Consider the following 14,182-nt stretch of genomic DNA (forward strand, 5'->3'; position numbering starts at 1 on the left):
ACAAACTTCCTGGTTTCCCAGTACATGTAAAAGTTATGGTTATGCTGTAGTCTATTAAGTGTGCAATAGCATTATGTCTAAGAAAACAATGTACACACTTTAATTTAAAAATACTTTATTGCTGAGAAGTTCTAACCATCATCTAAGTCTTCAGCAAGTCAAAATCTTTTTGCTGGTGGGGGGTTTGAAATATTGCAAGAATTACCAAATGTGACATAGAGACACAGTGAGCAAATGCTGTTGCAAAGAACGGACCAGCAGACTTGCTTGATGCAGGTTTGCTGCAAACCTTCATTCTGTATAAAGCACAATATCCACAAAGAGCAATAAAGTGAAGTGCAATAAAATCAGATATGCCTAAATTTCTTTTTGGAATAAAGAACAGAGACCTGAAGATGTCAAAGTTGTCAAAAAAATCCATAAATATAGTAACTCTTACATTTGTTAACTTCCAAAAGGTAAACAATTTTCAAATGAGGTTTCCTACAGATTTCAAATTCTGAAATTCATATATTTTTATACAAGAATAAATCTTGAATTAACATTAGATGAGTAAATTTTCACAGTGTTATTGACTCAAAACTCCTGAGAGACTATTTATTTTGAAACAGTGGATGTCTTAACTCCTTGATATGTGCAGAATTGAGTGTTTAAACTTAAAAACAGATCACAAGTGGAAATTAAGGGTAGCTAAAACTAGAGGAAAGAGAAATGAAAGGGTTCTACCTTTTCTTGGAAAAAAAAACTGAGCAGATGACAAAATTCTCACCTCCCCATGATCAGATCAACCTTCCATCACTACCAACAGTAAGAAAGCAGTGTATGAGTAATGACGGCAGAGGGATATGTCTTACTTGTAGAATCACCTGATTCCTCTGTCCTGGATATAGTCAAAGAAGGTCTGAATGTGAGGTAGACAGATAGGCTTGAATTTCTAGAATAAATAAAAAATGTAATTAAGATGTGTTTTAATTTTTTTGAGGCAGATACATTTGTAGAGAAAATATTTTGCAACTTAAATTATAATAAAAAATATATAGGTATGTATCTATCTTTTTATGTTTATATCTGATATAAAGTGATGTACGTATAATAGTGGAAATAATAATTGTCAAGGGACAGAAAACATAGAATCTGGTTTTTGGTCTATCAAAAATAAACTGGTGATTTTGACCAAGTCACCTGAATCTAATTCATCCACACCATCTGAAAATGAAAAAAACAGAATAAATAATCTCTATGATTCCTTCAATCTTTGAAGTCATTTGACTTTCCTTACCTGAATTGAGTTCTCTGTGCCTATTAGTGTGTTTATCCTTAGGAATAACGAAAAGATGTATATAAAGTTATAAATCAGATGAGAGAAAAACCAGCAAACATAAAGCTGAGAATAATTTGGTCCTGAAATGAAGTTTTCAGGACTAATACCAACAACACAAATGACCACTTATTGAATTCCTTGTGTGTCCCAGGCATTGATCCACAGTCTTTCTATATATTTCCCATGTAACTGTCATAAAAATCATGTAAGCATGTAATTTTGGCCTGGTTTATTGATAAAGAAACTGAGGCTTATAGAGCCTAAGTAATTATTTTGACCCTACCCAAATCATAAGTGATGGAGCCATGATTCAGATATTATTTTTAACAATAAATTTGCAATCATTTTTATCTTTGGACTGCTACACTTTATGTGGACTCTAGTGCTCAGAGAAGGCTTTTTAAAGGGCAAGTAACTTTGGTAAGACTTTTAAGGACTAAAAGCGAGGGAAGAAAGGGGGAGAGAGGCTTAGAGTAGTTTTTATATTTTTGTGTTTAGTAAAGTCCAAGCTGTCATTAGAACCTACACAGACACAGAGCCATACACACATATATACTGAAAGATATAGTGCATATTATGTATAACATCTGAACCTTTCAGTAAGCATTCATTATTACTACAATTGTTAGAGTGTTAGTTACATTAACATCAGTGATATCAACATTTATCATTTTTATGAATTTTATTCCTTTATAACTTGTTACAACTTGAAAACTTCATAGCAGTTGCTTGTACACGTGAAAGGAGTAAAATTTACTAATTAGCAACCTCCCTTCCCAGACATGGTATATTTACTAGCCATTGCCACACTGAGTTAGTGTTTCATTTCCCACAAAAGTGTGCCTATTAACTTTCCTTCATTTCTCGCATATCTGTTAACTTGAGTGTTTGATTCTGCTTTGAAGTATTCACTGCCAATTACTTGCTCAAATAAGTTTAGAACTATTCTATCTATTATTCCATTTGTATATTGAGATATAATGACATGAGTAAATATATTATCATGATTATGGCATTAAATGATATTCAGATGTAGTAGAGTTATTTACCAGTTATATGGAAAACTTTGAAAGATTTCTGATAAAAATCTAAAAACTGAGATTATACCTTGCATTTTCTGGAAAACAGAATAAATGGAATGTTTTGACCGTATTCATGTAGGCCCATAAGTGTGTATTCACATAAATAAACATTTCATTTGGAGATATACATTTACAGATTCTACATAGGCTATTGTGAGCATTAGAATACTGCCAACTACTAAGTTGTGAGTACAGCAATGTCATGTACTTTAATATAAAATAAATCATTAGCTAGGAAACGATGTGAATTATTTCATATGCATTATGTGTTACCAAGAAGAGACCTCATGGGGCTTCCCTGGTGGCGCAGTGGTTAAGAATCCACCTGCCAATGCAGGGGACACGGGTTCAAGCCCTGGTCTGGGAAGATCTCACATGCCACGGGGCAACTAAGCCCATGCTCCACAACTACTGAGCCTGTGCTCTAGAGCCTGCATGCCACCACTACTGAAGCCTGTGCGCCTAGAGCCCGTGCTCTGCAACAAGAAAAGCCACCGCAATGAGAAGTCCATGCACCGCCACGAAGACTAGCCCCCGCTCACTGCAACTAGAGGAAGCCCATGCACAGCAATGAAGACCCAAGACACACAAAACTAAATAAATTTTTTTAAAAAAGGAGACCTCACGTGTGTGCACATGTACACACACACACAGAGTAAGATTAGCTCAAAATAGCCCGGAGATGGAAACAACCTAAGTGACCATCATCAGTTGAATGGATAAAGAAGATGTGGCACATATATACAATGGAATATTACTCAGCCATAAAAAGAAACAAAATTGAGCTATTTGTAATGAGGTGGATAGGCCTAGCGTCTGTCATACAGAGTGAAGTAAGTCAGAAAGAGAAAGACAAATCCTGTATGCTAACACATATATATGGAATTTAAGAAAAAAAAAATGTCATGAAGAACCTAGTGGTAAGACAGGAATAAAGACACAGACCTACTGGAGAACGGACTTGAGGATACGGGGAAGGGGATGGGTGAGCTGTGACAGCGAGAGAGAGGCATGGACATATATACACTACCAAACGTAAGGTAGATAGCTAGTGGGAAGCAGCCGCATAGCACAGGGATATCAGCTCGGTGCTTTGTGACCGCCTGGAGAGGTGGGATAGGGAGGGTGGGAGGGAGGGAGACGCAAGAGGGAAGAGATATGGGAACATATGTATATGTATAACTGATTCACTTTGTTATAAAGCAGAAACTAACACACCAATGTAAAGCAATTATACCCCAATAAAGGTGTTTAAAAAAATCTCAATATAATTACTTAAAGATATAAACTCTTATGAAATTAAGAGAGCATACAAAGCTACACATCTTGGTACATCAATCTTTTTGATCCCCAGAGAAATGCTTCCAGCTACACTGTAAGAGCAAATTATGGTCTTGTCAGATCTAAGAAGCGAAATTGGTTTGCAACACAGAGCTTACATAATTATTAAAGAAGAATTGGAAATATTTATTCATCTGAGGCCTGCCTGTTCTTGAACTAAACTCAGTATCGACAGGGTCACAGTATCACCTGTGAGAGAAATCAATATCCATGCTCAGAAGTCTCTGGACAATGTCTTTATCTAGAGTTTTCCTGCAAACCAGAAACTCTGTAGTTCATGCTTCAAATTTAATAACGTTTGATGTAGGTAGCTGTGATAATGAATTGATCCCAGAACCATGATTATATATCTATTTTGCAAAAAATATCTACTCACTTAATTGTCTGTTGTTATTTCTAGGGTGTTTAGCTGGAAATTTTTAAACATTATAATAATGGTAGTAAAAGTCAAAATGTATTGAGAGCTCACATGTGCTTAGAAGTGTTATATGGTTTTAGTTACTATAACCATACTGTGTTGTTTATGAAGTAGGTTCTATTATTACTTTTTTTTTTTTTTTTTTTTTTCTTTTGCGGTACGCGGGCCTCTCACTGTTGTGGCCTCTCCCGTTTTGGAGCACAGGCTCCAGACGCGCAGGCTCAGCGGCCATGGCTCCCGGGCCCAGCCGCTCCGCGGCATGTGGGATCTTCCCAGACCGGGGCACGAACCCCTGTCCCCTGCATCGGCAGGCAGACTCTCAACCACTGCACCACCCGGGAAGCCCTATTATTACATAATTTTACTGATGAGAAAAGTGAGGCTTACATTCCCAGATGACAAGACTAGTAAACATGAGAGCAGGAAATGGAGAGTTATAATACTACAGGGTTTCCACTCTTAGACATTGTACTACACTGCTTCTCAGAAGCATCATGAAAGTCCAATTTCATCCAATCCCCTGAATTTTAATTTCTTGGCTCCTTAATTTTAAACTTGTCATTTTGCTCCATGTCTCAATTCAGTGTCCTTTTCATAGATTGCATAATATATGCTTATTCAAAAAGATCAAATCATTAAAAAGATGAAATATTAGCAGTAAGAATTTTACCATCCCTAAGATAGAATGCTTAATGGTTCCAGGTAATCTGGTCTTATGAAAAATCAATAACTATCCCAAATTATATAAAATAAGATATTAAAAAATAAGATATTTTAGCCAAAACACCAAGATAGGGTGTATGTGAAATTTCAAAGCAAGATCTCCATATGCATAATTTACAAAGGAAATTATTGCTAGTCAATTTCTCAACTCTTAGACTTCTCAGTCCAATTAAAGACATAAAAAGGGATAAGGAACTTTTTTTAAAAAATAATCTCCACTAGGTTATTTATTTATTTTTTAATGTTCACTCTTTTTTTTTGGCCATGCCACACGGCCTGTGGGACCTTAGTTCCCCGACCAGGATTGGACCCGTGACCTATGTATTCGAGGCACGGAGTCTTAACCACTGGACCACCAGAGAAGTCCTGGGATAGGAAACTTGGTGTGAGTTGTTGCCATAAGTCTCCATCTCTTTCCTGGTAAGAATATGGTGAAGTAAGCTTCAAATGGACCAGGAAAAAAGCTTCCTAAGTGTTTCTTTGATTTAGGAAAATCGTATGCTGTTGCCTGACTCATACCTGATAAACTAAATCTGCTTATGACAACAGAGTAGAGCTGTCTATACTGGGATGGACTAGAGCTCCCAGAGTGTATTAGAGCAAGAAATATGAAAGTATTTCCTGTGGAATAGGTGTGGGTCATGAGAAAAAGAGAGGGAGTCTGAAGCTAACTGAAGTCCTATCCAAAAGGACTTCTGCCAGAAAGTGGGAACTTCAGTAGTATTCAGGTAAGGCAGACTGTCAGAGAAACAAAAGCTAAAGGGGAGCAGTAATAGCCTGCTAGAGAAAACTGTACATTTTTTATAATACAAGAAGATTCAGTGAAAGGTTATTGGTAAAAGGAACTTAACAATCTTTGAACCTTTGCCAGCTCTGCAAAGCACAGAGCCAACTTATAATTGCATTGATTCAAGAAGGACATTTCTTTTTCTTTCCCAAGTCCTCTGTCCCTTCTGATCTCACCCTGTAGAGATTTAAAACTGACTCTGATGCTAGAGAACCAACAAAATTTCTTCTAATGCTAGAGAAACCAACAAAGTTATACCTTTATGCAACTTAAAGCATGACTGAGCTGGGATGGGGATTGGGAAGGGTAGGAAAAATACATTAAATCCAATGCAAAATTTTGATTACTATCTTGGATCAAACATTCTAATTTCTTAATTGACTATGTGTTTTAAAAGCTTAATGCAATGACTGTTGTTTATATAATAATCAACCTCAAAGTATGGGCCTTATAGAATATTTCATCTGGGTGTAGGGGAGAAGATCCCAAACATAAATATGTCAGTGAACCTACTAACTACATTTTAAAATATCCATCTAGGACTCTATTTGTGGTCATGGTAGTGTAAGGTGATTGGGTAATTTTCCTCTGAAGAAAATAAGTATAAAACCAGGTAAAATAATTATAAACAACTATTTCAAGACACTGGAAAATGACCAAAGACAGGTAAAAAATTTGAGAAGTGGTTGTTTATGAACAACTGTTACTGCATCATAGAAGAATGGAGCATTTGTGGACTAGGGATATTCCCATTCATTCCAGCTTAGGTTACAAAACCTCCAGCTTTACTTGAGAAGGGTAGTGGACTCAGGTAGGAATCCCACTATTGGGCATATATCCAGAGAAAAACATGGTCTGAAAGGATACATGCACCTCAATGTTCATTGCAGCACTGTTTACAATGGCCAAGACATGGAAGCAACCTAAATGTCCATTGGCAGAGGAATGGATAAAGAAGATGTGACATATATATATATACACACACACACAATGGAATATTACTCAGCCATAAAATAATGAAATAATGCCATTTGCAGCAACACAGATGGACCTAGAGATTGTCATACTGAGTGAAATAAGTCAGAGAAAGAGCAATAGAGTATGATATCACATATGTGAAATCTAAAAAAAAAAATTGATACAAATGAACTTATTTACAAAACAGAAACAGACTCAAAGACTTAGAGAGCAAACTTATGGTTACTGAGGGGGAAGGGTGTGGTGGAGAGATAGTTAGGGAGTTCGGGATTGACATGTACACACTGCCGTATTTAAAATGGATAACCAACAAGGACCTACTGTATAGCATAGAGAACTCTGCTCAATATTATGTAACAACCTAAATGGGAAAAGAATTTGAAGAATATATACATGTATGTGTATAACTGCATCACTTTGCTGTACACCTGAAACTAACACAACATTGTTAATCAACATTACTCCAATATATAATAAAAAGTTAAAAAAAAAAGTAGGTGGCAAAAAAGCTAAAAATGTACTAAGATTGAGGAAGCAAGAGAGTCATAGAAATGTTGGAACAATAAACACTCCTGTTCACTACTGTCTAACTTCAAAATTATGTGCAAATGTAGGAGACCTCTCCCAGCTTTGGGAGAGTTTAGGATTTATTATGCTTTTTAATTAATTTCTTAAGTGAAACATAGCCTAATCAGGAGAGAATGGAAGTCTTACTGGTTTGAGATGTCTGAGAATAACTTCTTTCTAATTATTGGCTGATTGTGAAATTACACAGGTGTCAAGGAGATCCCTAAAGAGACAGACACACACACACACACACACACATACACACATACACACAGATTTGACCAGAGACATCACCGTCTTCACATCATGGGGGAGACAGTTTGGTTTTCTTTCTTTTAACATCTTTATTGGAGTATAATTGATTTACAATGTTGGGTTAGTTTCTGCTGTATAACAAAGGGGGACACAGTTTTTAAAGATTAAATCCAGCTAATTTAATTACCTACTATAAAAAATAAAGCCAATAACCCTTGGAAGAACAAAAGAGAATACAGAGACACTGCAGGATAATATCCACAATGTCTAGGTTTTAACCAAAAATTACTAAACAGGCAAAGAAATCTAGAACTATGATGCATACTCAGGAAAAAAATGTAGTCAATAGAAACATTTCAAGTGGGCACAATGTTGAGTATAGTAGCCAAAGCTTGGACTTCCCTGGTGATGCAGTGGTTAAAAATCCACCTGCCAATGCAGGGAACACAGGTTCGATCCCTGGTCCAGGAACATCCCACATGACATGGAGTAACTAAGCCCAAGCAGCACAACTACTGAGCCTGCACTCTAGAGCCCACGAACCACAGCTACTGAGCCCATGCACTGCAAGTACTGAAGCCTGTGTGCTGCAACTACTGAAGCCTGCACACCTAGGGCCCATGCTCCGCAACAAGAGAAGCCACCACAATGAGAAGCCCGCACACTGTAAGAATAGTAGCCCCGCCCCCGCTCACCACAACTAGAGAAAGCCCGCACGCAACAATGAAGACCCAATGCAGCCAAAAACAAAACAAAAACAAAAATCTGCCCAATCTTCCAAGCAGATGTTATAAATATGTTCAAAGAATTAAAGAAAAATATGCAAATAATGAGTAAACAGGCATGCAATCTCAACAGAGAAATGGAAACCAAGAAACAAATTGACATTCTAGAGCTAAAAACTAAAATAACTGAAATGAATATTTCATTACATGCATGGCTCAACAGCAGATTTAAGATGGCAGAATGTAGGGTCAGTATACTTGAATACAGATCAATAGAAATTATCAATTCAGCAGGGACAGAGCCCAAATTCACTGCTTATATAATGAAAATCCCTCATATATGTAACCAGTCATTCATTGGCTATCCTAAATTCCAAAATTATCAGATCTCTCCACAATTCAGCAATTTTGTTTCTTTATTTCCTGTTTTACACACATATTAAAAAATCAGTAGGAAGGAGAATACCTCTTACCTTAAAGCCTAAAAAAGACTTTCTAGTCATTGTTGATATTCCACAAATTGTAATTCTCTTTGTTGTTCTATTTATATGACTATTTTCTATAACTCTATGTTGAAATTAAACCTGGTGTCAAAAGAAAAAAAAGTCAATGAATACAAACTCCTAGACAATAAATTTGTCTTAGTCATTTTTCCTAATTTGCATAGGAGTTCATGGAAAGCAGTTCATCATTGTAAAATAACACTCAGAGCTAAATCTTCAGAGTAATAGAGAACTATAATTTAGAAAATGGTGTCATATACGTAGTTCTAATGAAAAGAAATCCATTAACTATATTTTTATAATTCACTGAGGTTCATAAAGTTTAAGTAAAAAAGCCATGGGTTATTTGAAGGTTTCTCACCATTTGTAGCTTCAGGGTCACATTAAGGATGTTGTCCATTGAAGTACTACATGGATGTTCTAAGAGTATTCATTCAATATATTTTCAGTACAATAAATGTGAATGAATTAGGATAACTGCTAAAGAACTAGTCTATCGCATTGATTCAGCACCTAAAACTCTGACCTTTGATCATTATTTTCTTTTTCATATAATAGTTTAATCTCTTTCCAAAATTTTACTGGGTCATAAAGCAACTCTAATTATCAGTATCTTCTCAATAAGACATATAATTGATGTAAATTCAAGTGTCACCATGCTAATAAATATATCTCAAATTCTGATTTTTTTACAACATATAAATATGCTTGGAATCCAACCAAGCAGATATTTTGCTTGGTGGACTTAATCAGGTGATCAACATGCTTTTATTAAGGGCTTACTATGTGAATTGATAAGTTACTTTCTCATTAAAATGACTAATTTGCATGATAGTATCAACAAAGTCTACCTGAGATAATTGTCTTCTATTTCACAACAGAAAAGTAAGATCCCATTCAGAAATAGCCAATATTAATGCAGATTACTTCTTGTTGCTGTTTGTTGTTTAGGGATGGTGGTTAGGGAAGAAAGATTTTAAAATCTAGGGTAATGAAGATTACAGTTTACCTTCAATTTTAAGAAAGTGTTTGAACCATTATAATATTTAGTTTTCCTGTCGAATTGTATGTGGAAATTAAGGAAGATGTATTACGTACACTCTGTTTGTGGTAGGTACTTTGCTTATGCTGTTTCATTCTTCACAACTCTATGAGATTGGTGTGATTATCTTTAATTTATAGGTAAAGCTACTGAAATTGAGTGGTTAAGAGTTGAAGTATTAAGAACTAAAATATTTTATGCAAAGTCAAGCAGCTTGGTACATAGTGTATGCAAGAATGAAACCAACATCTGTCCTAAGTCCATGCAAACAAAGAATTCAGGGTTTCTGGTTAGCAACATGTTTCAATTAATTACACCTAAGGACCATTTTGCTGTAAAATTTCACTTTTAAGGACTATGCTATTAAGGGAGATTTAGAAATTTTGTAAATTAAATATTTTCTTCTTTAGTATTGGACTGCAAATATTCTAACTGTGACAAAAGGTGTATCTTTTCTCCATCACCAGCATGATAGCATATTTTGCCCTATTTTAAAAGGGAAAACTAAGATATAGTGCTATATCAGTAACCTTGCTCAAGGTGACAAAGCAAGTGTGCCCTGTAGGCAAGATTAGAACTTGTTTCCATTTTCCAAGAGGTATGATTGTGTCCTATTTCTCTAAACATGCAAGCTTTATTTTGGCATGTCTTGACATTTGGCCATTTACATTCTTTGCTACATGCTTTGTTGCCTTGGATGTGTTTAATTTCCCCTTCATGTCTCAGAAGAGAGCAACTTAAAAAAAGTAGCTTAATAACTCATTCAAATAAATGCTTATTTATTTCAATTTGTGACATTCTATTTAAACAAATTTTCTGTTTTGTTTACCTAAATGTGGTATTGTTAAAATACACACCTGCCTTTGCTTCAGTGTGGGATGCTTTAGATACACTGCCTGTCCAAGTATATTTATATTCTTGTATATTTGAAGCCTCACACCTCACTACACACTAAACAGCTTATAGAAACAGCATCCTACTCATGTGGGGGCTAGATATTAGCTCTTCAACAACAATGCAGTCTATGATTATTTATTTAATATAACTTATTTATAATCTATGTAGTTCTGCCTTGTTAAAGAAGTCTCAGTCCTCTTAGAAGCAAGGTTGCCATTTTAAAATAGAGCATCTTTGTGTTTTCAGAATCTCTCAAATTACATGGATATGGCTTGATTGCTTGCTCCTTTAAAAAAAGAAATTATTTTCTGTACTGACTGAACAATTTTTTAAGCAAAATCTCCCTCTCCAAAGGGAAATATCATTGAATTATTGCTTCCCTCCACCCTCAAGGGGTAGGAAGAAGGATAGGAAGGGTTTAGGGTGAAAGTAGGATTACTAGTGTCTACAAATTGAGCCTGTTAATGGAAAAGACTTCTCATCCATAGCTACAGTCCCACTAGTGTAACAACATAATTAGCTTTGGAGTTTTAGTAATTACCAACTGAATTCCTAAGAAAAACAGTCTTGAAATTGCTGATGTGCAATCACAAAGAAAATTGTAAAGTTTCCTGTTTAAATTTATGTCAGCTCATAAACAGAAATATTGGTCAAAAATTTTGTGAAGAAAGACTAAGCTTGAAAAAAAAATCTCTAATTTCAGAAATCTTTCAGCGGTTTCTCTATAGAGCTTCAAGTCAACAATTCCATAGCATCTCACCATTTGCAGCCACATTTGGAACACTGGGGCCATTAAATTAAACAAACTCAATCTGCTCAACCCTGTCCATTCCCATGACTCATTTTGACATGTGCCTCTGGTCTGAGATTCAACCTCCTGCCTCCTTTATCCTTGTTTTTCATAATTACTACCTTAGGCCCAAACTTCAAGATATTTCATTCTGTACTAAGGAGTGTAATACAAATATATATATATTTACACATTTATACATACACATATATATGTATATTTTTAATCCAACAGAATGAAGTTACTAATCCTCATATTAGTTCTTAACTTGCTATGTGACCATGGTTAAATAACGTATCTTGACCAGTGTTTTATTTTCCAAATTCCAAGGGTATACTTCCTGTTTTATAAAATGTATTCGATAAACTATACTGTATTATTCATAATATTGATCAGCTCTAACTGTAAGTAAATTCACCCATGCTGCTTTTTCTCATAACACATATCTCTGACAAACTTAACACTTGTTCTATTGAGAAGAAACCCCACCATATAGTCAGTCATTTTTCCCTTACCTTCTTTCTTGAACTGAAGCGTAAAATATCTTGGTGACACTGTTTACCTCAAACTACTGTCTAAGATCTCACTTTCCGCTCTGCCACAGTCACACTTTGTACTGTGCATCCAATTAACAGAATGAGGAGGAAAGTTTAGCACACTCTTGTTCCTTTCTGAAGGACAGAACTAATGATTCTTAAACATCTTTCTTTATTCAGAAATCAGTGAACTTTCTCCTTATCATTTCCTTTATTTTCTTGCTACTATCATCAAAAAATGTTGTCGACATTATTGTAGGACACATACATTAATCTTTAGGACCAAGGCACTCATTTCTCCAACTTGCCCAGAATGTTAGCTGCTAGTAGTTCACGGCTGAGTCCCTCTCCAGGAATAGCCCACATTGGAAGAAAGCTGGCTCAATCAAGGTTACACTTCTCTCAAAATTTATGCATGGAATAACTGGTTGAGGTTCAGGGACTGTGGCCTGGTTCCTTGACTTTATTCAGAAAAACTCTCAAGGGCCTTCCCAACTCCAGTAGTATCCAAGGGGTCAGTTGAGGCCACTTTTACATCTACATCTCAGTTCAGCTACTCCTACTCAGTTCTGCATTCTGTATTCCTGACAGACGATATTACTGAGATCATGCCCCAGTAAACACCCTGCACACAAATATCAAAGTCTGTTTTCCAGAGAACCAAATTCATGATATTTAGCACCGGAAATGGTCTTAGGAAGCAGCCTCTGAAATGGGATATAGGTTCTGGGTTACTAACTGGCTGGCAATGAGGATGCCATCACTGATTAGATGGAGGACTGATTGCCCTTAGCATACATTTGCGATGCAATATTAGCAAGATCACTAGTAGTAAACTAGGATGGGATACTAGAGGGTCAAAATGCACCAATAAAAAGTTTGAGGAAATTAATAAGTAGGCATACTATGGGATCCTTGTTGCCTTAAAAACAAAAACAAAACAAAAACATTGAAAGGCCTGGGGTAATTGATCACCAATACAAGGCTAGGTGGGAAAGCCAGAAGGACTCATTGCAGCTTTTTAAAAGATTCTTCTATAGCAAGGGACAGAAAACAAACAAACAAACAAACAAAAAAAAAAAACAGGCTGAGGATTAGTTCCAGAACTTAATTGTAAGTGTAGCAGAGCTCCAGAAAAGATTGAATTCTCAACCCTGACATGTTTGTTATGCTAAGATTGGGTCCTGAATTTCGAAGGACCTATGGCTTTGCATGGAGATAGCTGAGATCATGAACCTGAAACTCATTAATCCTCAGATTCTTCTGAACCTCTGGGGCTATAGAAGTAGTTCATCCTCCTTGTGAAAGGCTAGAGTTTCCTCCACTTGCTTAAAAATAGTACAGAGGCTGTTATTTGTCTGACAAGAATATATGTATCTTCTTCCTATCGCTTAAGATCAACTGTCACCCCTCTTTCTGGCTCCAGACTAATAACTAAGTTTTTAATGACTAATAACTAAGATCAAGTCACAGGTCATCAGGGAAATACTGAGCCTTTGAAGGGAAAGGTTGTTATGTGCTGAAGGATTCCAGGACCCAGCTATCATGTACTAGCAGGAAACAGTAAAGTACCTATGGGACTGGATCCTCAGTATGCTGAATAAAGGTAAAGGAACAGAAATTTAAATATGGAAGATTATATCAATAGAAGAGCAGTCTCCTGAGATATAGCATTTAACATCCTGGAAAGGACCCTGAGAGATAATACCAGTAAACACACTGCTATGTTGCTTCTTCCACATTCAGAAAAGTCAATGACTCACATTAAATGAAACAGAAATGTGGGAAAAACTGTTAGAAACAACGGAGAGGGAATCAAAATTCTCAAAGAATTGCACATGATAGTATGAATATACTACATAATGGCCCAAAATCTCACTAGGCAACTGTTTTGAGATAGGATCACGATAGTGCTGCATTTACCAAAGCAATAAGGAATACTCTGATTTAAAAAATGCACTGGCATTTTTTAAGAGCTCAGTGGTGACTGTCTCTGCAAGCAAACATTAAAGCAGGTGACATGGCTATAGACCTAGCTTCCCAATAGTAAGAATGTTAGGATTTCAAAATAATAGAAGCCACTTGGTGGTGCTTAATAATTGGAAGCAAGATAGGTGCAATTATTGTTTTGAGCAGCAGGTCAGAGTAGAAGTCAGAAGGGCCTTAATTGCAGAGAGCTATAGAAATATTTAGTAGAAAATTCCACTCCTAGGAACA

Source organism: Monodon monoceros, unplaced genomic scaffold (assembly GCF_005190385.1).
Source record: "Monodon monoceros isolate NGI ecotype Baffin Bay Population unplaced genomic scaffold, NGI_Narwhal_1 Super_Scaffold_19, whole genome shotgun sequence".
In the NCBI taxonomy this organism is placed as follows: domain Eukaryota; kingdom Metazoa; phylum Chordata; class Mammalia; order Artiodactyla; family Monodontidae; genus Monodon; species Monodon monoceros.